The sequence below is a fragment of the Microcebus murinus genome, chromosome X (assembly GCF_040939455.1).
Source record: "Microcebus murinus isolate Inina chromosome X, M.murinus_Inina_mat1.0, whole genome shotgun sequence".
Classification (NCBI taxonomy): domain Eukaryota; kingdom Metazoa; phylum Chordata; class Mammalia; order Primates; family Cheirogaleidae; genus Microcebus; species Microcebus murinus.
The window spans coordinates 46737707-46763176 of record NC_134136.1 but is presented as its reverse complement, the minus strand read 5'-3'; the positions used below and the strand labels follow the sequence as shown (position 1 = coordinate 46763176).

At 43.8% G+C, this 25470-nt stretch overlaps 1 protein-coding gene and 2 pseudogenes across 1 annotated transcript in view; 1 reads left to right on the top strand and 2 right to left on the bottom strand.

Annotated features, from left to right (window-relative positions):
• Positions 1-25470, bottom strand: part of RPL39 (ribosomal protein L39) — a 362820-nt gene that overhangs the window by 7987 nt on the left and 329363 nt on the right. The window lies entirely within an intron of this gene.
• On the top strand, positions 2615-5072 carry LOC105863021 (WW domain-binding protein 11 pseudogene; annotated as a pseudogene).
• Positions 23426-24237, bottom strand: LOC109730236 (dihydrofolate reductase-like; annotated as a pseudogene).

Here is a 25470-nt window from a genome sequence, read left to right as displayed (position 1 = left end):
CTCCCGCTGCTTCACTTGACTAGTCTTAAAAAATAAATAAAAGAATTCCTGGATTGAATTATAGTGACAGTTGAACAAACTAGGTAGGAAGCTGTGGAAATAGTCTGCAAAAGAAATAATGGGGCCAGGCTCGGTGGCTCACGCCTATAATCCTAGCACTCTGGGAGGCCAAGGCGGGCGGATTGCTCAAGGTCAGGAGTTCGAAACCAGCCTGAGCAAGAGGGAGACCCCCGTCTCTACTATAAATAGAAAGAAATTAATTGGCCAACTAATATATATAGAAAAAAATTAGCCGGGCATGGCGGCGCATGCCTGTAGTCCCAGCTACTCGGGAGGCTGACGCAGGAGGATTGCTTGAGCCCAGGAGATGGAGGTTGCTGTGAGCTAGGCTGACACCATGGCACTCACTCTAGCCTGGGCAACAAAGCGAGACTCGGTCTCAAAAAAAAAAAAAAAAGAAAGAAATAATGGTGGCCAAAATTAAGGTAGCCCCATGAGTTTGAAAAAGAAGACATAAAGTCAAGAGATGATTATGAGACAAAATTAACAGGACTTGGTCCCAGGTTTCTGCCTTGGGCAGGTGAATACTGATGCCTTAGGTCTAGAGAGGGACTATAGAAGACATAGGAAACTTGAGGCCCAATTTAATAGTTACAGTTTTCTTTCTTTCTTTCTTTCTTTCTTTCTTTCTTTCTTTCTTTCTTTCTTTCTTTCTTCCTTTCTTTCTTCCTTTCTTCCTTCCTTCCTTCCTTCCTTCCTTCCTTCCTTCCTTCCTTCCTTCCTTCCTTCCTTCCTTTCTTTTATTTATAATATAATTTTTTCTTTCTTTTTTATTTTTTACTCAAGAGGTAGAACAGCACTTTCTTTCTTTCTTTCTTTCTTTCTTTCTTTCTTTCTTTCTTTCTTTCTTTCTTTCTTTCTTTCTTTCTCTCTCTCTCTCTCTCTCTGTCTCTCTCTCTCTCTCTCTCTCCCCCTCTCTCTTTCTCTCTTTCTTATTTTCTTTCTTTCATGGAGTCTTGCTCTGTTGCCCAAGCTGGAGTGCAGTGGCACAATCATACCTCATTGCAACCTCAAACTCCTGGGCTCAACCAATCCTCCCGCCTCAGCCTCCAGAGTACCTGGGACTACAGGCACAAGCCACCATGTGTAGCTAATTTTTTAAAAAATTTTTCATAGATGGAGGGCTGGGGGTGGGTAAACTCACAACTAATGGATGTGGAGCACACAGTATGGGGGAAGGGCACACTTGTAGCCCTAGTTTGGGTGAGGCAAAGGCATTATATATAAGTAAAATATTTGTACCCCCATAATATTCTGAAATAAAAAAATAAAATAGGCCAGGCGTGGTGGCTCACGCCTGTAATCCTAGCACTCTGAGAGGCCAAGGCGGGTGGATAGCTCGAGGTCAGGAGTTCGAAACCAGCCTGAGCAAGAGCAAGACCCCGTCTCTACTATAAATAGAAAGAAAGTAATTGGCCAACTAATATATATAGAAAAAATTAGCCGGGCATGGTGGCACATGCCTGTAGTCCCAGCTACTTGGGAGGCTGAGGCAGGAGGATCGCTTGAGCCCAGGAGTTTGAGGTTGCTGTGAGCTAGGCTGACGCCACGGCACTCACTCTAGCCTGGGCAACAAAATGAGACTCTGCCTCAAAAAAAAAAAAAAAAAGAATGTATTTACAATGGTCTCAAAGGCCATTATAACCAAGTGTTAGACCCTATTATTTCTCTGACCCAGCCTCCTACTTCTCTCCCCCTCACTCACTTTGCTGAAGCCACATTGACCTCAAACTTGCCACGGTGCTCCTCACAGCGTTGGTACTAAGTGTTCTCTCTGCCTGGGACTCCATTCCCCTAAGTGTCCCATGGCTTCTTTCCTCACCTCCAAGTGAAGGCTCAAATGTCACCACTTTACTGAGACCACTTCTTGAACACTCCTATCCCCCTTCCTTCCCTACTTTGTTTTTCTTGATAACACTTATCAGCTTCTAACATGCTATATAATTTACATATTTATTATCTAACTCCTCACTATAATTAAGCTCAGTGAGGGCAGAGATTTAAAAACACTTTTAGGGGGGGCGCGAGGTTTCAAGATGGCGGTGGCTTGTTGGTTGACCGAGAGGCTGACTTGAAGGCCCTAAAAAGTAAAAGAGGCTGGGAGTCGTCCCCTCCTTGCTTCTCACAGCTCTGGGAGCCCAGCAGAAGTGTTTTTTGTTTTCTTTTAATGAACAAGTAAACCACACAGATTGTCAACATGGGACAGAGGCCGGGCGCGGTGGCTCACGCCTGTAATCCTAGATCCCTGGGAGGCCGAGGCGGGCGGATTGCTCAAGGTCAGGAGTTCGAAACCAGCCTGAGCAAGAGTGAGACCCCGTCTCTACTATAAATAGAAAGAAATTAATTGGCCAACTAATATATATAGAAAAAATTAGCCGGGCATGGTGGCACATGCCTGTAGTCCCAGCTACTTGGGAGGCTGAGGCAGAAGGATTGTTTGAGCCCAGGAGTTTGAGGTTGCTGTGAGCTAGGCTGATGCCACGGCACTCACTGTAGCCTAGGCAACAAAGCGAGACACTGTCTCAAAAAACAAAAACAAAACAAAAAAAAAAACATGGGACAGAGATCTACATCATCCACCAAGAGTGGAAAATTTATGAACCCTACAGACCAAGCTCGAAAGGAAGCCCGGAAAAGAGAATTAAAGAAGAACAAAAAACAGCGCATAATGGTACGAGCTGCAGTTTTGAAGATGAAGGATCCCAAACAGATTATCTGGGACATGGAGAAATTGGATGAAATGGAATTTAACCCAGTGCAACAGCCACAGTTAAATGAGAAAGTACTGAAAGACAAGCGTAAAAAGCTGCGTGAAACCTTTGAACGTATTCTACGACTCTATGAAAAAGAGAATCCAGATATTTACAAAGAACTGAGAAAGCTAGAAGTAGAATATGAACAGAAGAGGGCTCAACTTAGCCAGTATTTTGATGCTGTCAAGAATGCTCAGCATGTGGAAGTGGAGAGTATTCCTTTGCCAGATATGCCACATGCTCCATCCAACATTTTGATCCAGGATATTCCACTTCCTGGTGCCCAGCCACCCTCCATCCTTAAGAAAACCTCAGCCTATGGACCTCCGACTCGGGCTGTTTCTATCCTTCCTCTTCTTGGACATGGTGTTCCACGTTTGCCCCCAGGCAGAAAACCTGCTGGCTCTCCCCCTGGTCCACCACCTCCTCAAGTTTTGCAGATGTATGGCCGTAAAGTGGGCTTTGCCCTAGATCTTTCTCGTAGGCGAGATGAAGACATGTTATATAGTCCTGAACTTGCTCAGCGGGGTCATGACGATGATGTTTCCAGCACCAGTGAAGATGACGGCTATCCTGAGGACATGGATCAAGATAAGCATGATGACAGTACTGATGACAGTGACACTGACAGATCAGATGGAGAAAGTGAGGGGGATGAATTTGTACATCGTGATGATAATGAAAGAGACAACAATGAAGAAAAAAAGTCAGGTCTAAGTGTACGATTTGCAGATATGCCTGGAAAATCAAAGAAGAAAAAGAAGAACATGAAGGAGCTGACTCCTCTTCAAGCTATGATGCTTCGCATGGCTGGTCAGGAAATCCCTGAGGAGGGACGGGAAGTAGAGGAATTTTCAGAGGATGATGATGAAGATGATTCTGATGACTCTGAAGCAGAAAAGCAATCACAGAAACAGCATAAAGAGGAAGCTCATTCTGATGGCACATATACTGCTTCTTCACAGCAGCAGGCTCCCCCACAGTCTGTTCCTCCTTCTCAGATACAAGCACCTCCCATGCCAGGACCACCTCCTCTTGGACCACCACCTGCTCCACCTTTACGGCCTCCTGGACCACCTACAGGCCTTCCTCCTGGACCACCTCCAGGAGCTCCTCCATTCCTGAGACCACCTGGAATGCCAGGACTCCGAGGGCCTTTACCTCGACTTTTACCTCTGGGACCACCACCAGGCCGACCCCCTGGTCCTCCCCCAGGTCCACCTCCAGGTCTGCCTCCTGGTCCTCCTCCTCGGGGACCTCCACCAAGGCTACCTCCCCCTGCACCTCCAGGTATCCCTCCACCCCGTCCCAGCATGATGCGCCCACCTTTGGTGCCTCCACTTGGACCTGCCCCCCCTGGGCTTTTCCCACCAGCTCCCTTGCCGAACCCTGGGGTTTTAAGTGCCCCACCCAACTTGATTCAGCGACCCAAGGCGGATGATACAAGTGCAGCCACCATTGAGAAGAAAGCCACAGCAACCATCAGTGCCAAGCCACAGATCACTAATCCCAAGGCAGAGATTACTCGATTTGTGCCCACTGCACTGAGAGTACGTCGGGAAAATAAAGGGGCTACCACTGCTCCCCAAAGAAAGTCAGAGGATGATTCTGCTGTACCTCTTGCCAAAGCAGCCTCCAAATCTGGTCCTTCTGTTCCTGTCTCAGTACAAACTAAGGATGATGTGTATGAAGCTTTCATGAAAGAGATGGAAGGACTACTGTGATAGATTTTGATGCCAGAACAGGCTTCTGTTCACAACAGTGGCCCATGAAGAAAGATGCTTTTATTAAACTTAGGTGAAAGAACTGCTTCCACTGTCAGGGTATTTTCTAATTTCAGTTCAAGGAATATCCTAAAGTTTAGCCTTGTTCAGAATTTACTGCATTAAGAGAGAGTATTTCATTCAGAATAGATTGGTTATTAAAGCTGTGCTGCTACCATCCATTCCCTTTCACACCACCATTTTCATCCCAATTCTCCTCCAGTTCTTTGGAAATTTGTGATCAGGGGGATCTGAGTTCCTTATTTGTTTTGACTCTCTTCTTGTGTGCTGTGGGCACTGGAGTAGAGATTTCTGAAAAACCAGTTTATTTCATCTTGCCTTTTGTGTTTGAGTTATTTTTAATATTTTCCTGTAAATATTTTGTAATATTTTACTTGTAGTGAAATGGATCACAATGTCATTTCCTATTAATACAAAGCAGGATATGTGGGAAGAAAATGTACAATTCTTTGATTAAAATTATTTTCCACTGACCTAAAAAAAAAAAAAAAACACAACACTTTTAGGGGCCAGGCCGTGGTGGCTAACACCTGTAATCCTAGCACTCTGGGAGGCCAAGGCGGGTGGATTGCTCAAGGTCAGGAGTTCAAAACTACCCTGAGCAAGAGGGAGACCCTGTCTCTACTATAAATAGAAAGAAATTAATTGGCCAACTAATATATATAGAAAAAATTAGCCTGGCATGGTGGCGCATGCCTGTAGTCCCAGCTACACAGGAGGCTGAGGCAGGAGGATTGCTTGAGCCCAGGAGTTTGAGGTTGCTTTGACCTAGGCTGAAGCCACGGCACTCACTCTAGCCTGGGCAACAAAGCGAGACTCTGTCTCAAAAAAAAAAAAAAAAAAACACTTTTAGGGACTGCGCGGCGGCGACCCTCCAGTACCCTGTGAACATGGCGCCGTGAGCGGCACTGAGCGCGCGAACTGTGTTCTGCAGCCTGCGCTCGGCCTCCACGACCGCCGCGGCCTTGGCGGCTGGGTGCGGGCGCTGTGGGGACGCTGCATACGGGACCCGCTCTACTCTCAGTGCGTAAATTTACAGAGAAACATGAATGGATAACAACAGAAAATGGTGTTGGAACAGTAGGAATCAGCAATTTTGCACAGGAATCTTTGGGAGATGTTGTTTACTGTAGTCTGCCCGAAGCTGGGACAAAATTAAACGAGAGGAGTTTGGTGCTTTGGAAAGTGTGAAAGCTGCTAGTGAGCTCTATTCTCTTTTATCAGGAGAAGTAACTGAAATTAATGGAGCTCTGACAGAAAACCCTGGACTTGTTAACAAATCTTGTTACGAAGCTGGTTGGCTGATCAAGATGACACTGAGTAATCCTTCAGAACAAGATGAACTAATGAGTGAAGAACCATATGAGAAATACGTAAAATCTATTGAGGAGTGAAAATGGAACCCCTAAATAAACTAGTGTGAAATAACTTAACCCAGCATAGTTGTCTTAAATTAGTGGTGGACAGATGACTTAAAATAGCAACTACTCTCAAAACTGCTAATGTAAGAAAATACTCCTTAACTTTCTAATGATTTAGATAAACAAAATATGCATCTTTTTCACAATACTCTATGATTTTTTAGACTAGGCTCTAGTGTTCAGAATTCATCAATTATCCATGGTTGAAAACTAGTTATAAAAATCATGTAATTCAAGGGTAACATTGTTATCTTAAGCCTTATATAATACTGTAACTTGCTTACATCCATACCAGGATTTGGGCTGAAATACTTAATGGTCTTTCCATTGGAAATGACAGGGAGTGTTGAAGTTTTTTCTTGGTTGTACAGTATCAAATGAAACAATATTATCTTAATTTTGCATATACTGCATTTGCTGGTGCTATTTTTATACAGTGAGCACCAGCTTTGCAGCAAAATAATAAAATATTCAACTTCATTAAAAAAAAAAACCAATAAAATCAAAAAACAAAAACACTTTTAGGGCTGAGTGGGGTGGCTCACGCCTGTAATCCTAGCACTCTTGGGAGGCCGAGGCAGACGGATTGCTCAAGGTCAGGAGTTCGAAACCAGCCTGAGCAAGAGCTGACACCCCCGTCTCTACTATAAATAGAAAGAAAGTAAATTGGCCAACTAATATATATAGAAAAAATTAGCCGGGCATGGTGGTGCATGCCTGTAGTCCCAGCTACTTTGGAGGCTGAGGTAGTAGGATTGCTCGAGAGCCCAGGACTTTGAGGTTGCTGTGAGCTAGGCTGACGCCATGGCACTCACTCTAGCCTGGGCAACAAAGTGAGACTCCGTCTCAATAAATAAATAAATAAATAAATAAATAAATAAATAAATAAATAAATAAATAAATAAAATAAAAACACTTTTATATTGAAATAATAATAGATTCACAAGAAGTTGTAAAGAAATGGACAGAAAGATCCTGTGCACCCTTCATCCAGCCTTCCCCAGTGTTAGCATCTTGCATAACTATAATATAATATCACAATCAGGAAATTCACCTTAGCACAGTCCACAGAGCTTATTCTGATTACACCAGTTATGCATGCACTCATTCAGGGTGTGTGTGTGTGTGCAGTTCCATACAAGTTTATCACACATGTAGCTTTGTGTAACTTCCACCACGATAAAAATAAAGAACTGTACTATTACCACAAGGCTCCATGAGGGCAGAGATTTTTTTGATCAGATTTGCTTGCTCTTGTACCCCCAGCACCAGGAAAGGCAGTAGACTGTCATGGTGATAGCATAGACTCTGAAGCCGGGACTGTCTGAGTTTGAGTGCTGGTTGTGCAACATCGCTCTGAGACCCTGGGCACACAACTTAGCCTGTCTGAGCTGTAGTTCCCTCTGCTGTAAAATGGGAATAATTAACAGTATTGTGAACTAAAATAAAATTTTAAGGCTCACCACCCCCACCGGCTGACTAAGTGGACCCCCTTGTGGCCAAAGGAATATCCTAAAACTAAATTGTCTGCCAGGAGGAGGGAGCTCAGACATGCCTCATCATGCCCCCCTCCCTTTTTGGGTACATCCTTGGTAACCCATTAACAGGCCTAAGGGTATGCAAGACAAACCTGCAGGCCCTCAATTTACACAACAAATCTATGTCCCTGTGGCTTATCTCTGATAACAACTCCTTATGTTAAAACATTCCAAGCCTTTAGACAAGGCTTCATGTCTTTAACCCATTACAAGCCAAAGAATCTTTAAACCCACCTATAACCCCCCTGCTCCCCCTTCTTCGAGATGTCCCACCTTTTTGGGCCAAACCAATGTATGCCTCCCACATATTGATATATGACTTTACCTGTAACCCCTGTGTCCCTGAAATGTATAAAACCAAACTGTAACCCAGCCACAGCAAGTCCACTTGTTCAAGGCTTCTTGGGAGTGGCTCCGGGTCATGGTCCTCGAATTTGACTCAGAATAAATCTCTTTAAAATTATTTTACAGTTTGGCTTTTTTCCGTGCACAGTATTTACCTTATAGAAGACATGTTAAACGCACAGTAAAGTATGAATTAACATGTCCTGGCACATAATAACCATCAAGCTCAGTAAGCAGCAGCCACCATTACTTTCGGGCATATAGTGTTAGGAACCATAAGCAAGGTACATGAGAATGTTGAAGGGGTGATGATTTCCAGCTAATGAGAGGAGGCAGCATTTGAATACAGCCTTAAAAGGTGACTGGTGGTGGTATGGGCTGAATTGTATTCCTCCAAAATTCATATGTTGAAGTTATAACCTCCAGTACCTCAGAACATGACTGTATTTGGAGATGGTGCCCTTAAGGAAGTGAGAGTTTAAAATGAGACTTGTAGGCCAGGCGTGGTGGCTCACGCCTGTAATCCTAACACTCTGGGAGGCTGAGGCGGGAGGATTGTTCAAGGTAAGGAGTTCAAGACCAGCCTGAGCAAAGAGTGAGAACTCGTCTCTACTAAAAATAGAAAGAAATTAGACAACTAAAAATATATAGAAAATATTAGCCGGGCATGGTGGTGCATGCCTTTAGTCCCAGCTACTCGGGAGGCTGAGGCAGGAGGATTGCTTGAGCCCAGGAGATTGAGGTTGCTGTGAGCTAGGCTGACACCACGACACTCTAGCCTGGGCAACAGAGTGAGACCCTGTCTCCAAAAAAAAAAAGAGACTTTTAGGGCGGGCTCTAGTCCAAACTGACTGGTGTCCTTATAAGAAAAGGTGATTAGACACACAAGGGCACTCCAGGGATGCTCGAGCACAAAGGAAAAATCATGTAAGGACACAGCCAGAAGCAGCCTTCTACCAGGCCAAGGAGAGAGGCCTCAGAGAAGCAAAACCTTCAACAACTTCATCTCAGACTTCTAGCTTCCAGAAGTGTGAGGAAATAAATTTCTGTTGTTTAAGCCACCCAGTCCGTGGATTGTTATGGCAACCTGACCAAACTGTTAATATTACTGGTGCAGTCCAGATGCGGTGGCTCACGCCTATAATCCTAGCACTCTGGGAGGCCGAGGTGGGAGGATCACTTGAGCTCAGGAGTTTGAGACCAGCCCGAGCAAGAGAGAGACCCTGTCTCTACGAAAAATAGAAAAAGTTAGCTATGGTGTGCTGGCATGTGCCTGTAATCCCAACAGGAGGATCACTTGAGCCTAGGAGTTTGAGGTTGCTGTGAGCCAGGCTAACACCACGGCACTCTAGCCCAGGTAACAGAGTGAGACTCCGTCTCAAAAATAAATAAATAAATAAATAAGAAAAATACAAGGGCTTCTAGTCACAAGATTTCATCTGCTTGGGGGAAATCCTGAAGGAAGAAACGTAAGGGGCAGAGAAGAGGAGTGACAGATGGCTTTCCAGGAAAAGGAAACTATACAGCCGGCTCTCCATATACGTGGGTTTACCCAACCACAGGTTTAACCAAACACAGGTTCAACCAACCTTGGATCAAAAATATTTTGAAAAAATAACAATACAACAGTAAAAAAACAAAAAATCAATATATGCAACAAGAGTCAAGGCTGTAAAAAAAAAAAAAAAAACAACATAGGCTGGGTGCACTGGCTCACACCTGTAATCCTAGCACTCTGGGAGGCTGAGGCGGGAGGATTGCTTGAGCTCAGGAGTTCGAGACCAGCCTGAGCTACAGCGAGACCCCCATCTCTGCTATAAATAGAAAGAAATTAGCCAAACAACTTAAAACCGAAAAAATTAGCCGGGAATGATGGCGTGTGCCTGTATTCTCAGCTACTGGGGAGGCTGAGGCAGGAGGATTGCTTGAGCCCAAGAGTTTGAGGTTGCTGTGAGCTAGGCTGACACCACAGCACTCTAGCCCGGGCAACAGAGTGAGACTCTGTCTCAACGACAAAAATGAAAGAAAGAAAGAAAGAAAGAAATCTATCCTTAACTCTTTCTCTTATACCCTTAATCCAATTGGTTAGCAAATCCTGTCAGCTTTCTCTTCAAAATATATCTAGAATCCAGTACTCCTGCTGTCCCACCCTGGTTCATCTCTGACTTGGATTATTGCAAAAGCCTCCAAGCTCTTTTCTGTTCTTCTGACTCTGCCCCTCTATAGACTCTTAATACAGCAGCCAGTGATCCTGTTAAAACCTAAGTCAGACCATGTCACTCTACTTAGTGGCTCTTAATGGCTCATCATTTCATTTCAGTAAAGATCCAAGCCCTGGGGGAGGTGAAGGCGGAGAAAAAAAATTAAAAAATCCAAGTTCTTACAACAGGCATACACACTCAGACTCTCCCACCCCTACCTCTCTGACTTCATCTCCAACTACTCTCACCCTCAGTTATTCTGCTTTGGCCACACTGGCCAGTTCCCATCTTAGGGCCTTTGTACCTGCTGTTCCCTCTACCTGGAAGCTCTTCATGGCGATATCGCCAGGGCTCTCTGGCCTCCTGCATTGTTCTCTGTAGGCCTTCATTCAAATGTTGCCTTCTCTGGGACTGCAAACTAGTTCAACCTCTGTGGAAAGCAATAATGGAGATATCTCAAAGCGATACAAGTGATTCTACCATTTGATCCAGCAATCCCACTACTGTGCATCTACCCAAAAGATCAAAAGTCACTTTATGAAAAAGACACCTGCTCTCGAATGTTTATAGCAGCACAATTCATAATTGCAAAGCTGTGGAAACAACCCAAGTGCCCATCAATTCATGAGTGGATTAATAAAATGTGGTATATGTATACCATGGAGTACTACTCAGCTTTAAGAAACAATGGTGATATAGCACCTCTTCTATATTCCTGGATAGAGCTGGAACCCATTCTACTAAGTGAAGTATCTCAAGAATGGAAAAACCAGCACCACATGTACTCACCAGCAAATTGGTATTAACGGATCAACACCTAAGTGGACATATAGGAATAACATTTATTGGGTATTGGGCAGGTGGGAGGGAGGAGAGGATGGGTGTATACAACCAAACGAGTAAGATGTGCAATGTTTGGGGGATGGACACGCTTGAAGCTCTTACTCGAGGGGGAAGGGGGGGCATGGGCAATATATGTAACCTTAACACTTGTACCCCCATAATACGCTAAAATAAAATAATAAATAAAAAAACAAAAGAACCCCCACAAATGTTGCCTTCTCAATGAGGTGTTCCCTAACCACCCTATCTATCTAAAATTGCAACCCCTTACCCAGCACTTCCTACCCCTACTGCTGCTTTATTTTTCTCCATAGTACTTATCTGAGATAACTTCCATTTTAATAATTTATTGTCTCTCTCCCTAGAATGTAAGTTCCATGAGGGCATGGATTATGTGTTTTGTTCACTGCTGTGTTCACACATAGGTGCTCAGTACATATTTGGTGAATGAATGAACAAATGCTAATACATCAAACAGACAAAATTGAAGAACATACTTCACAGAGCAGTTTACATCTTCATTGTTTGGCCTGGACACTTCTTGTTTGAGGAACCCCTGAAGCGCTTCTGCCCAGCCAAGAGGGTTCCTCAGGGTATATTTTCAAAATTACTGCTGAATGCTGGAAGCCATTGAAAGCTTTTAAAGGGTATAAGTAGCAATTATATAAGTATTTTAGAAAGCTCCTTTGGGCAGCTGTGAGGAAAGTAGATGGGGGTGGGAGCAAGAGTGGAAACAAGGAGACCCATGGGAGCTGTTGCTGTAGTCCCAACACAATGATGGTCTTTTTTAGGTCTTTGTGTACCAGGGCCCTAGGTGGGGGGGGGGGTCAGCAAACTTTTTCTTTCTTTCTTTCTTTTTTTTTTTGAGACAGAGTCTCAATTTGTTGCCCAGGCTAGAGTGAGTGCCATGGCGTCAGCCTAGCTCACAGCAACCTCAAACTCCTGGGCTCAAGTGATCCTCCTGCCTCAGCCTCCCGAGTAGCTGGGACTACAGGCATGAGCCACCATGCCTGGCTGATTTTTTCTATATGTATTAGTTGGCCAATTAATTTCTTTCTATTTATAGTAGACACAGGGTCTCACTCTTGCTCAGGCTGGTTTCGAACTCCTGACCTCGAGCAATCCACCCGCCTCAGCCTCCCAGAGTGCTAGGATTACAGGCGTGAGCCACCGTGACCGGCCAGTAAACTTTTTCTGATAGTAAATATTTTAGGCATTGTCAATGACATACAGTGTCTGTTACAATTACTCAACTCTGCCATTGCAGGATGAAAGCAGCTAGACAATACAAACAATTGTGGCTCGGTTCCAATAAAACTTTAGTTATGGATACTAAAATTTGAATTTCATAGACTTTTCATGTGTCACAAAATATCCTTCTTCTTTTGATTTTTTTTCAACCAATTAAAAACAAAAAGACATTCTTTGCTCATAGGCTTTACAAAAATAGGTGGTGGCCGGGTTTGGTCCATAGGCCGTAGTTTGCTGATCCTTGGCCTAAATGACTGTGTCAAACCTCTCCTTGGTCCTCAAACCTGCAACCCTTCCTGCTCTGTTCTCACTTTCATTTGAGGATCTTGCTTACTACTCACTGAGAAACCTTAAGCAATTGCAAGAGAACCTCCATAATCCACCTCCACATCTCATCTACCAGCACCTGCCCTCAAATGTCCCACCATCCTCCCATTACTGCAGATGAAGTGTTCATGCCAGGCCAGCCTTTCTGCTTGCTGTGCCCTAGACCCACACCCCTCTGGCCTGTTGAACAACCCTTCTCTGGCAATTCTTCCCTTTGTTTTTGTTTTGTTTTGTTTTTGAGACAGGGTCTCACTTTGTTCAGAATATTTTTATCACTCCCCAAATAATATGTGGCCTTTTGTTTCTACCTTCCTTCACAAAGCATAATGTTTTCAAGGTTCATCCCTGTTGTAGCATATATCAGCATGCCATTTCTTTATTATTATTATTATTTCAGCATATTATGGGGGTACAAATGTTAAGGTTAAGTATATTGCCCATGCCCCCGCTCCCCGCTCAAGTCAGAGCTTCAAGCATGACGTTTCTTTTTTTGAAGATAGAGTCTTGCTCTGTTGCCCTAGCTAGAGTGCAGTGGCATCATCATAGCTCACAGCAACCTCAAACGCCTGGGCTCAAGTGATCCTCCTGCCTCAGCCTCCCGAGTAGCTGGGACTAAGGCGTGTGCCACCATGCCCAGCTAATTTTTTTTTCTATTTTTTTTTTTTTTTTTGAGACAGAGTCTCGCTTTGTTGTCCAGGCTAGAGTGAGTGCCGTGGCGTCAGCCTAGCTCACAGCAACCTCAAACTCCTGGGCTCGAGCGATCCTTCTGCCTCAGCCTCCCGAGTAGCTGGGACTACAGGCATGTGCCACCATGCCCGGCTAATTTTTTATATATATATATATCAGTTGGCCAATTAATTTCTTTCTATTTATAGTAGAGACGGGGTCTCGCTCTTGCTCAGGCTGGTTTTGAACTCCTGACCTTGAGCAATCCGCCCGCCTTGGCCTCCCAAGAGCTAGGATTACAGGCATGAGTCACCGCGCCCGGCCTTTTTCTATTTTTAGTAGAAACAGGGTCTCGCTCTTGCTCAGGCTTGTCTAGAACTCCTGACCTCAAGCGATCCTTCCACCTCAGCCTCCCAGAGTGCTAGGATTACAGGTATTAGTCACCGTGCCCCGCCTATGTCATTTCCTTTTATGGCTGAATAACACTGCACTGTATGGATATACCATCTTGTTTATCCATTCATCAGTTGTTAGACATTTGGGTTCTTTGTGACTTTTGGCTATAGGGAATAATGCTGCAATAAACATTGGTGTATGATATCTATTTGAGTACTTAATTTCATTTCTCTTGGGTACATACCTAGAAATGGAATTGCTGGGTAATATAGTAACTCTACATTTAACTTGAGGAACTGCTGGACTGCTTTCCACAGTGGCTGCACTTTATTTTATTTTATTTTTTTGAGACAGAGTCTCACTCTGTTGCCTCAGCTAGAGTGCCGGGGTGTCAGACTAGCTCCCAGCAACCTCAAACTCCTGGGCTCTAGCGATCCTTCTGCCTCAGCCTCCCGAGTAGCTGGGACTACGGGCATGCGCCACCATGCCCGGCTAATTTTTCTATATATTTTTAGTTGGCCAATTAATTTCTTTTTTTTTTTTAACTGATGTCTGTGATTATATGCCAATTAATTTCTTTCTCTCTCTCTCTCTCTCTTTTTTTTTTTTTTTAGTAGAGAAGGGGTCTTGCTCTTGCTTAGGCTGGTTTCGAACTCCTGCCCTTGAGCGATCTGCACGCCTCAGCCTCCCAGAGTGCTAGGATTACAGGCATGAGCCACCATGCTAGGCCTAGTGGCTGCATTTTATATGCCCACCAGCAAGGTATAAGGGCTCCAATTTCTCCACATCCTTGCTAACGCTTGTTATTTTCCATTAAAAATACTTAGAGCCATCCTAGAAGGTACCCATCCTTTCAGTAACCCACTCCAGTCAGGTTTTCACCCAGCACTCAAACAAACTATTCTTTTTAAGGTCACCAATAACCTCCATGTTGTTAAATTCTAAATTGATCTCTAATCTGATCTTATCTGACAAATTAACATTGTCTTAGTTGACTCCTTCTTGGGATACTTTCTTCACTTGGCCTTCAAGACACCACACTTGGTTGGTTTTTCCCCATCTCTGACTGCTCTTTCAGAATCTTTTTCTGGTTCTCCTTTATTTAACTTCTAATACTTGAGTGTACCAGAGCTCAGTCATTGGATCTCTTCCCTTGAATCTGTACTTACTCCCATGTTGATCTCAGTCAGCCTCATGGCTTTACGTGTTCAAAACTGAGCTCCTCATAGCCCTGTCTGCCAGCAAACACACACACACACACACACACACACACACACACACACACACACACACACCTGTTTTTCTTGCACATTTCCCCATCTCAATGACAACTCCATCCTTCTAGTTCCTTCGGTAATCTTTAACTCCTCTCACACATCTTACGAGCCAGCATATTCTGTTGACTCTAACTACAAAGTATGTCCAGAATTTGATCACTTCTGACAACCTCCACTACTACCACCTTGGTCCAAGCCATCATCAGCTCTCTTCTAGATTATTGCAGTAGCCTAACCTCTCTCCTTCCTTCTACCCTTTTCCCAGCTTTGATCTGTTCTCAACTCAGTAGCCAGATAATTTGGAATAAAAGTGCCAGTCCTAACTATTCCCCATAGGATCTTGCCCCCATTAGGTTAGCTCTCTGACTTTATTCCATCCTCTTCTACTCTCCTCCTTGCTCACTCCACTCCAGCCACACAGGTCTCTTTGCCATTTCTAGAAGAGGCTAGGCATGCTTCCACACCAAGGCCTTTCATGTATTTTTTTTCTCTGGAAGGCTCTTCCTCCAGGTATCCATAGGTCTAGCTCCCTTATTTCCTTCTCAAGTCTTCACTCAAAAGTTGCCTTCTCATTGAGGCCTTTCAACCCCCACCTATGAACATCATATTTCCCTTCCCTGACTTTTTTCTCCTAAGCATATTTTATTTCTCTCTTCACTTGAATGTAAATTCTACAAAGGCAGGAATTTTGTATTTTGTTCACTGAAGTAAACCCAAAGCCTAGAACATGAATGGCACATGGTATGTGCTCAAAAAATACTTAGTGAAGGAATGAACGAATGAATGAATGATGGCAGCCTGAACAAGGGCAGTGGGGGGAAGGAGAGGAGGGAGGTGGATTGGACAAACAGAATATAATGATTGGTTGGCTGTGAGGGTGAGGATTAAGTTAAATATGACCATCAGTGCTGAGAGGATAGATGGTTAACTTCCTCCACAGAACAGCAGTAAGGGTGGAAAGAACATGAGTTCAGTTTGGGACCCAAAATACTTGTGAGTCATCTAGGTGCAGATGTCCAGGAGGCAGCTGGATCTGAGATCGGGCTGGTGGTCAGGGCTGAAAAACAGAGGATAGCCTTAAAGTCTGAAAATATAAATATTATATTAATATATACAATAGTAATGAAGAAGTTGTTATGCATTTACCCATGTCTCCATAGTAGGAGCTTAATATTAGGTGGATGAATAAATGAGTTCTTCTGTGAGATTTCTAAGGATAGCTAATCCTATGTATGTAACTGTCAACATATACTAAGAATTCACCAAGTGTAGCCAGGCACGGTGGCACATGGCCGTAGTCCCAGCTACTTAGGAGGCTGAGGCAGGAGGATTGCTTAAGCCCAGGAGTTCAAGGCTGTAGTGTGCTGTGATCATGCATTTGAATAGTCACTGCATTCCAGCCTGGGCAACATAGAGAGACCCTGTCTCCAAAAAAGAAAAAAAAAAAAAAAGAATTCACCAGGTTTAAGCCTATCTTTGCTACATTGCCTTCCCTAATAATGATATAACTGATATAATACATTTTTGTGGTATAAAGGATAGTTCAGAGACAGTAAAAATTCTGGGCAGCCCCCATGAAAATATATAACACAGAGAGCTCTTTATACCAACAAAAGTTTACAAAACTCCTTTAGGCCAGGCGCAGTAGCTCACGCCTGTAATCCTAGCTCTCTGGGAAGCCTAGGTGGGAGGATCGCTCAAAGTCCGGAGTTCGAAACCAGCCTGAGCAAGAGACCCCATCTCTACTAAAAATAGAAACAAATTAATTGGCCAACTGAAAACATATAGAAAAAAATTAGCCGGGCATGGTGGCGCGTGCCTGTAGTCCCAGCTACTCGGGAGGCTGAGGCAGCAGGATCATTCGAGCCCAGGAGTTTGAGGTTGCTGTGAGCTAGGCTGATGCCACGGCACTCTAACCCAGGCAACAGAGTGAGACTCTGTCTCAAAAAACAAAAACCAAAAAAACCACTCCTTTAATTAATCTTTCCCTGTGAAGTTAAAGATAACATCTGTGAATATCATAGCAAGTTTAGATCTTAATTTTTTAATCAGAACTTAATTACTGCCTCAGGACTACCTTGTGTCTGCATGTTGGGAAGAGGGTCTGGTTCCTGATTTTGAAGGCATTAAAGACTCATGAATGCCCAAGCCATGACTTTTTTTTGGTTTTTTTTTTTGAGACAGAGTCTCACTTTGTTGCCCAGGCTAGAGTGAGTGCCGTGGCTTCAGCCTAGCTCACAGCAACCTCAAACTCCTGGGCTCCAGCGATCCTCCTGCCTCAGCCTTCCGAGTAGCTGGGACTACAGGCATGCGCCACCATGCCCGGCTAATTTTTTCTATATATATTAGTTGGCCAATTCATTTCTTTCTATTTATAGTAGAGACAGGGTCTCACTCTTGCTCAGGGTAGTTTCGAACTCCTGAGCTTGAGCAATCCACCCGCCTCGGCCTCCCAGAGTATTAGGATTACAGGCGTGAGCCACCGCGCCCAGCCCAAGTCATGCCTCTTTCACTGCCCTGGCAATACCTACTCCCACTGCCCTTACCCTTTTAATTTCTCCTGCCTACTTCCCTTAGCATCACTTCTCTCCACCAGAGCAGCTAACTCCCCATGGCTGTAAGCATCAAGAGAAAGGGATCGTGTTGTGTTCACTACCACAGTGTCAGTGCAAACATGTAGTAGGAGGTGCTCAATAAGTGTTCAGATAGCCAGTATCTGAGTTGCTTCCATCCTGTCTTTATTTCCAAAGAAATCAAACCTGTGTCTGAAGAAAAGGAGGCAAAAATTGAATGAGCTCTTGTTTTTCCATTGTTTATAGGAGTTTCTATTTATTAAGAACATGAAATTATCATTTATGAAGTGGTCCTCACCCCGCTCCCTCATCATGAGAACGGTGAGTGAGGGAGCAAACTAGAGAAAGAAAGGTGGCACTGATTGCAAGGCTGTGGAAACAGCCCAAGTGCCCATCAATCCAAGAATGGATTAATAAAATGTGGTATATGTATACCATGGAGTACTATTCAGCTCTAAGAAACAATGGTGATATAGCACATCTTATATTTTCCTGGTTAGAGCTGGAACCCATCCTACTAAGTGAAGTTTCCCAAGAATGGAGAAACAAGCACCACATATACTCACCAGCAAACTGGTATTAACTGAGCAGCACCTAAGTGGACACATAGGTACTACAGTAATAGGGTATTGGGCAGGGGGAGGAGTATGTATATGTAATATGTAAAATGTATGTATATGTATACATACATTATGTATGTATATACATACATAATGGTCATGCTGGAAACTCACACTTGTGGGGGAGGGGGGTAAAGGACATTTATTGAAACCTTGAAACCTTAAAATCTGTACCCCCATAATATGCCAAAATAAAAAAAAAAAAAAAGAAAGAAAGAAAGGTGGCACTGTGGAGAAGGTCATCACTTCCAGATGGATACAAAAAAATTGCTTGGCAGAAGGGAGGTCCCTCCTGTCCTTTCACCAGTTGATCTGGTTTAGGGATTTTCTCCAGCAACATGGCAGCTTAGCAATAGGAGGCTCCCACACCATCCTGTGCTACTCCAGCCCTCACACTGTGCATTGTGCTCTGATTATTTCTATTTGTCTCTTGCCACCACTGGACCATGAGTTCCTCAAAGACATTTGAGTCCTTGGCCCCAGGGCCTGGCACAGTCAGCAATTAGTAAATATTTGCTAAATGAATAAATGAGTGGAAGAAATTTAAGAGGGTAGGGTGGGGAAGTGTGGTTTGCCCAGAGCCAGACTAGTCAGGCAAGTAGAACAAAAGAGGGAGGTGCTGACATGAAAACAGCCTTGAGATGGCTGGCAACAGGCTGGGCAAGGAGGCAAGTGATGCCAACTCATGGTGCAGGAGCTTTGCTTCTCCTAAGGACAACTCTTCTTACCTCTTCCTTAGCTTCCTTTCTTTTTTAAGAGACAAGGTCTCAGTCTGTTGCCTGGGCTGGCATGATCATAGCTTACTGCAACCTTAAACTCCTGGGCTCCAGCAATCCTCCCACCTCAGCTTCCCAAGTAGCTGGGATTACAGATGTATACCACCATGCCTAGCTAATTTTGTTTTTTTTTGAGACAGAGTCTAGCTCTGTTGCCTGGGCTAGAGTGCCATGACATCAGCCTAGCTCACAGCAACCTCAAACTCCTGGGCTCAAGCAATCTTGCTGCCTCAGCCTCCCAAGTAGCTGGGACTACAGGCATGTGCCACCATGCCCGGCTAATTTTTTCTTTTTCTTTTTTTTTTTTTGTTTTTGTCTGACCTCTCTTCTCCTGGCAGGCAATTTAGTTTTAGGATATTCCTTTGGCCACAGGGGGTCCATTCAGTCGGGGGGAGGGGGGGTACGGTAAACTTTTAAGATTTTATTTTAGTTCACACCTACTTCTATTCTGCTGCTGCTGCATAGAATAGGCTAGTGTGAGTTCAATAAATATTAGGCCAATGATAAAGTCTGTGATAGATTCCCTGCTCTCAACATTCACTTTTATTATTTTATTTATTTATTGACAGGGTCTCCCTCTGTTGCTCAGGCTAGAGAGCACTGGCCCAATCACAGCTCTCAATAACCTCCAACGCACGGAGTCAAGATCCTCCTGGTCAGCGTTCCCAGTAGCTCAAATCACCAACCGTGGCTAATTTGTCTTACTGCGTTGGTCAGGTTGGTCTAGACTTCCTGGCCTCAAGTGATCCTCCAGCCTCAGCCTCCCAAAGTGCTGGAAATGCAGGCTTGAGTTACCAAGCCTGGCCCCCTCCACTACATTAGATCAGGGGTCCTCAACCTGTGGTGAGTTGTATAACTATTTCATTGTATATTACAATGTAGTAATAAGAGAAATAAAGTGCACAAAAAATGTAATGCGCTTGAATCATCCTTAAACCATCCTCCAGCTCTCTGGGCCTGGAAAAATTGTCCTTCCATGAAAACGGTCCCTGGTGCCAAAAAGGTTGGGGACCTCTGCTGTAGACGAGACTTTACATAATTGAGCCTGAACTTTCTCATCCGTAAACCCTAAGTATATAGCCATTTCCAACCTGCAAGATCCTTTTGAGCACTAAAAGAGAGTAAACCCCCCAGGGAGGGGCTGGCACTTGGGGCTGGCAGATGCCTTCCTAACACGCTCCCCATCACTCTTTGGGGATCACCTGCTACTTCCTGAACTGGTGTTGAGGTCAGGCTACTCTTCAGAGTTGAATTTTTTTTTTTATACACGTTTTATAGGCCCAGGCTCCTGTACTTTTTCTTTCTCTCTTTTCTTTCTTCTTTCTCTGGGTCTCTGTCGCCCAGGCTGGAGTGCAGTGGTGCAAGCACAGCTCCCTGCAGCCTCCAACTCCTGGGCTCAAACGATCCTCCCGCCTCACCCTCCCAAGTAGCGGGACAAGGTACATACAACCATGCCCGGCCAGTTTTTAAAGTGTTTTGTAGAGACGGGGTCTGGCTACATTGCCCAGTCTGGTCTCAAACTCCTGGGCCCAAGGGGTCCTCCAGCCTCAGCTTCCCGAAGTGAATGCTGGCATTAGGGTTAGGGTTAGGGTTAGGAAAGAGGCCCCACGGAGCCTGCAGAGCCCCATGCGGCCAGGCCGTGACCACGCAGTTTGGGCTAATGTTCAGGAACACCCGCCCAGGGACGCCGCCCGCTGGTTGGGACGTCCCCAGCTTCTAATTTTTTCTATATATATTAGTTGGCCAATTAATTTCTTTCTATTTATAGTAGAGACGGGTTCTTTCTCTTGCTCACGCTGGTTTCGAACTCCTGACCTCGAGCAATCCGCCCGCCTCGGCCTCCCAGAGTGCTAGGATTACAGGCGTGAGCCACCGTGCCCGGCCAACATCTGCTTCTTCTTCTTCTTTTTTTTTTTTAGTGTAACTTTTTATTAAGATAGTATTTTTTTTATTAAAATACATGAAAATGGTTAAATTAAACCAAATTGTTCCAAAAGTCTTAAAACGAAAACATTCCCATGTCAGTTTCTTCCCAGCGGCAAGTGCTTTACACCACCACTATCTTCACTCTTCCTCCACATGGTCCCAAAATAGTTATCAGATTTAAGGGTTAACCAGTTACTCATTGTGGAGAAAAACAGCATATGATGATTTTAACTTCCTATCTTATATATTTTTTTCCTTTTGCTTGGAATTAGTGATTGCCTAACCACATCCACCCTGGCTTTTGTTTTTTTTTTTTTTACATTTGCTTTATCTTCAATGAACTTACTTGTTTCCAAATGCCCCAAATCAATCAATAACCTATTATTTTTTTAAGAGAATGGGGACTCAGTATGGTGCCCAGGCTGGCCTGGAGCTCCTGGGCTCAAGCGATCCTCCTGCCTCAGCCTCCCAAGTAGCTGGGACTACAGGCAGGTGCCACCATGCCCAGCTAGCCTATTATTTACCGTGTTTCCCTGAAAATAAGACCTACCCATAAATTTAGCCCTAGCAGGATTTCTAAGCATTTGTGGAATATAAGCCCTGCCCCGAAAATAAGACCTAGTGATGGGCGTGCCTACGCAGCATATCTGCACAACCCACGCATTTTGTGTCCCAGCGATAAAGAGGACGAGCAGCCCTTCTCATCTGCCCCATGAGATCTCTATTGCTCGACATGAGAGATTGGGGCCAATGGTTCTAAAGGAAATAGAGTCGCAAGAAATTCAGGATGGAATTCGGGGTTTGGAGAGTTATGATGATGGTCCAGAAGAAGACTTAACAATATTTGAATAAATGTAGATTGTTGTACTGTACTTCAAAAAAAAAAAAAATCCCCTGAAAATAAGCCCTAGGGTGTCTTCTTGAGGAAAAATAAATATAAGGCCCTTATTTTCGGGAAACACGGTATATAATTTGTTTTCTAAGCCAGCTATATAGCTGGAATATTGGCTATGCTGGATCCTATTTTCTGGATCCCATGTCATCCTCTTTTTTGGTTTGTGTGCTCCTTTCATTATGCTGGAGAATTTCCCCCAGTAGCTTTCCAAAAAGGCTATGTGGAGGTAACCCCTGAGTCTTTGCTTGTCTAAAAATTATTTTATTTCCACTTTTGGCATGGTTCCATTGTTCTCAGTTCTTTTGTTTTATTCTTCCTCTCCTTTCCTTTCCTTAATGGTGTCTCAAACTCACTAGGCCTAAAACCAAAATCAAACTCCATCAGAAAATCTTGCTACCTCCAATGTTAAAATATATCCTAAATCAGGATTTCTCACTATGCCCAGTCTTCTGGTCCAAACTACCATCATCTTGCACCTGAACGTTTAATTGGTCATCCTGTTTCTGTATTTGTTAAATTAGAAAATATTTCAAATAAACCTTGTGTGGCTATTTCAAATAAATCACATGTGGCTTTATACTTTTTACTACATAAAAAGTATGAAAATCTTACACACATAAACATATGGAATTGCTTGAAGTGTCTGTTTAGCATTCACTGTTGCTTTGCACACCAGCAGCTGCTTACTGCAAACACCTGGGACTGTAGCAAGTGACGTGTGTTCAGCCCACACACAAGGCAGGGAGTTAACAAATCTGGATAAGCCCCCACCAATGAGTGGTGTACTAATACTCCAGCTTTCTTCCATTTCCCAGGTACCTCAGCAGTATTGAGCTTATTACCCAATAAGAACCTGCTCACTGATCTTGAACTGGCTTTCTTACCTTCCCGTCTCATTTTTCCACACCCCATTTGGTGCTTTCTGGTATGACCTACCAAATAAACTGGTTTCACTGAAATTTCAGTCTTGGGATCTGCTTTGGGGGATACCCAATCTAAGACAGTAATATATTCATTTTCCTGTCACTGGACTTCCAGGCTGTTCTCAGTTTTTCAGTATTACAAACAAGGCTGTAACATTTGTCTACAAACTTCTGGATATACATGTAGGAGGTTTTCTCTCGGTATTTACCCAACAGAGGAATTGCTGAATTGAAGGGTATTTGACCATCTTCATTTTTAATTAATACTGCCAACATTTTACAAGTCTGACAATGGCAAGGACTGGCGAGAATGCCATATGTGATGGTATGGAATGGCAATTCTGGCTGCGAGGGAGAGGCACTGAGGTAGTTACAGTGAGGAATGTTTCACAATTGGTATTTGATATAGTCTAATTAGGACTAATGGGGCCGGGCATGGTGGCTCATGCCTGTAATCCTAGCACTCTGGGAGGCCAAGGCAGGCGGATTGCTCGAGGTCGGGAGTTCGAAACCAGCCTGAGCGAGAACCCGTCTCTACTAAAAATAGAAATTAATTGACCAACTAAAAATATATATACAAAAAATTAGCCGGGTATGGTGGTGCATGTCTGTAGTCCCAGCTACTTGGGAGGCTGAGACAGGAGGATCGCTTGAGCCCAGGAGTTTGAGGTTGCTGTGAGCTAGGCTGATGCCACGGCACTCACTCTAGCCAGGGCAACAAAAGTGAGACTGTCTCAAAAAAAAAGACTAATGGGGAATAAAAACATGCTTAGAATAATTATCCCTAGGTCTAAAGTCAACAAGTCTTTTTTTCCTAATGTAAAAATGTCTAATTTTTTTTAGAGGGAGGGGGAACAACTTGAAATAAATCAGAAAACACCAAAGATATTAATCATTCTTTTCATATACTTCAAATTTGTACTCAATGCCTTTCTCCTCCTGGACATCAGAAAGAACACCTGGGTATTCTGAGAGAAGTTTATATTCTTCAAAGCAATTTCTGAAAAAAATGTGTCACTTTCAAAGTCCTGCATGATCCTTGTCACAAACAGTTTAAGATGGCCTGGTTGATTCATAGCTTCCTTATAAACAGCACTGCCTCCCACTATCCAAACCATGTCTACTTTATTTGCTAATTCTGGTTGTTCAATAAGTTTTAAGGTATCATCCAGACTTTTAGCAACAAAATGAGCTCCTTGTGGAGCTTCCTTGAGTTCTCTACTAAGAACTACATTAATTCTGTCCTTTAAAGGTCAATTCTTCTCAGGAATGGAGAACCAGGTCTTCCTGCCCATAATCACCAGATTCTGTTTGCCTTCTACTGAAGAAGTGGTGGTAATTTTTTGGAAATACTTGAATTCATTCCATGGTGGCACCAGCAAAAACTACCCAGCTCACTCGAGCCTCTCAGAAGCTGGACCAAGATTGGCGCGAAATTCCAACATCTGCTTCTTATGAGAGTATTTTGAGAAAGCCAAAACTTTAGCAGAAAAATACCTGTGATTCGTAGTCCATTTCTGACGAAAAAAAAAAAAAAAGAAAAATACCTGTGAAAGTTTCACCACAATGCTTCTGCTCATTCTTATCAAACAAGGGCAATTTTTGTGAGAGTTTTGATGGGAACTCATTAGGCATCTACTTTACAGTCCTGATTTGGCTCCTTCTGACTTTTTTGTTTTTTTTTTTTTTTTTTTTTTTTTTTTGAGACAGAGTCTCGCTTTGTTGCCCAGGCTAGAATGAGTGCCATGGCATCAGCCTAGCTCACAGCAACCTCAAACTCCTGGGCTCAAGCGATCCTTCTGCCTCAGCCTCCCAAGTGGCTGGGACTACAGGCATGCGCCACCATGCCCGGCTAATTTTTTCTATATATATTATTTGGCCAATTAATTTCTTTCTATTTATAGTAGAGACGGGGTCTCACTCTTGCTCAGGCTGGTTTCGAACTCCTGACCTCGAGCAATCCGCCCGCCTCGGCCTCCCAGAGAGCTAGGATTACAGGCGTGAGCCACCGCGCCCGGCCTTGACTTTTTTGTTTTTTAATCTTAAAAAAAATCCATAGAGAGCACCCACTTTTCTTGTTAATAATGTGAAAAAGACTGCATTGACATGGTTACATTCCTCAGTCCTTTAGGGATGAACTAAAGGGCTGATGTCATTATGTACAAAAGTGTCTTGACCTTGATGAACCTTATGTTGAGAAATAAAGCTTTATTTTATCTTTTAATTTCACTTGTCCACAAACTTTTTGACGTCCCTTCGTACTTTCCTAAAAAGTTGTATATGCTGTTTCCATTCTCAACTCAACCTGGCTTCTATGCCCTGTAATTCTAGGTCATCAATGATTTGTAAGTCACTGAATCCCATGGCCATTTGTAGGCATCATACTTTTCAGCAGCATCCAACCCTGCTGGCCACTCCCTCTTTCTTATAACTTTTCTCTTAGAATAAGTAACACCAGAGTCTTCTGGTTTTTCTTTTACTCTCTGCCTACTCCTTCTCTTTGTATGTACATTTCCTTACCTGTATAGTAATAGTAACATTAGAGTTCTTCAAGGCCAGGCCCTAGGTCTGCTTCTGTTCTTTCTTACCTTCACTCTCTACCCCTAAATGACAAAATACATGCACATGGCTTCAATGGCCATCTAAAAATAGATGATGGCCGGGCGCGGTGGCTCACGCCTGTAGTCCTAGCTCTCTGGGAGGCCGAGGCGGGCGGATTGCTCGAGGTTGGGAGTTTGAAACCAGCCTGAGCAAGAGCGAGACCCCGTCTCTACTATAAAAATAGAAAGAAACTAATTGGCCAACTAATATATATAGAAAAAATTAGCCGGGCATGGTGGTGCATGCCTGTAGTCCCAGCTACTTGGGAGGCTGAGACAGAAGGATCGCTTGAGC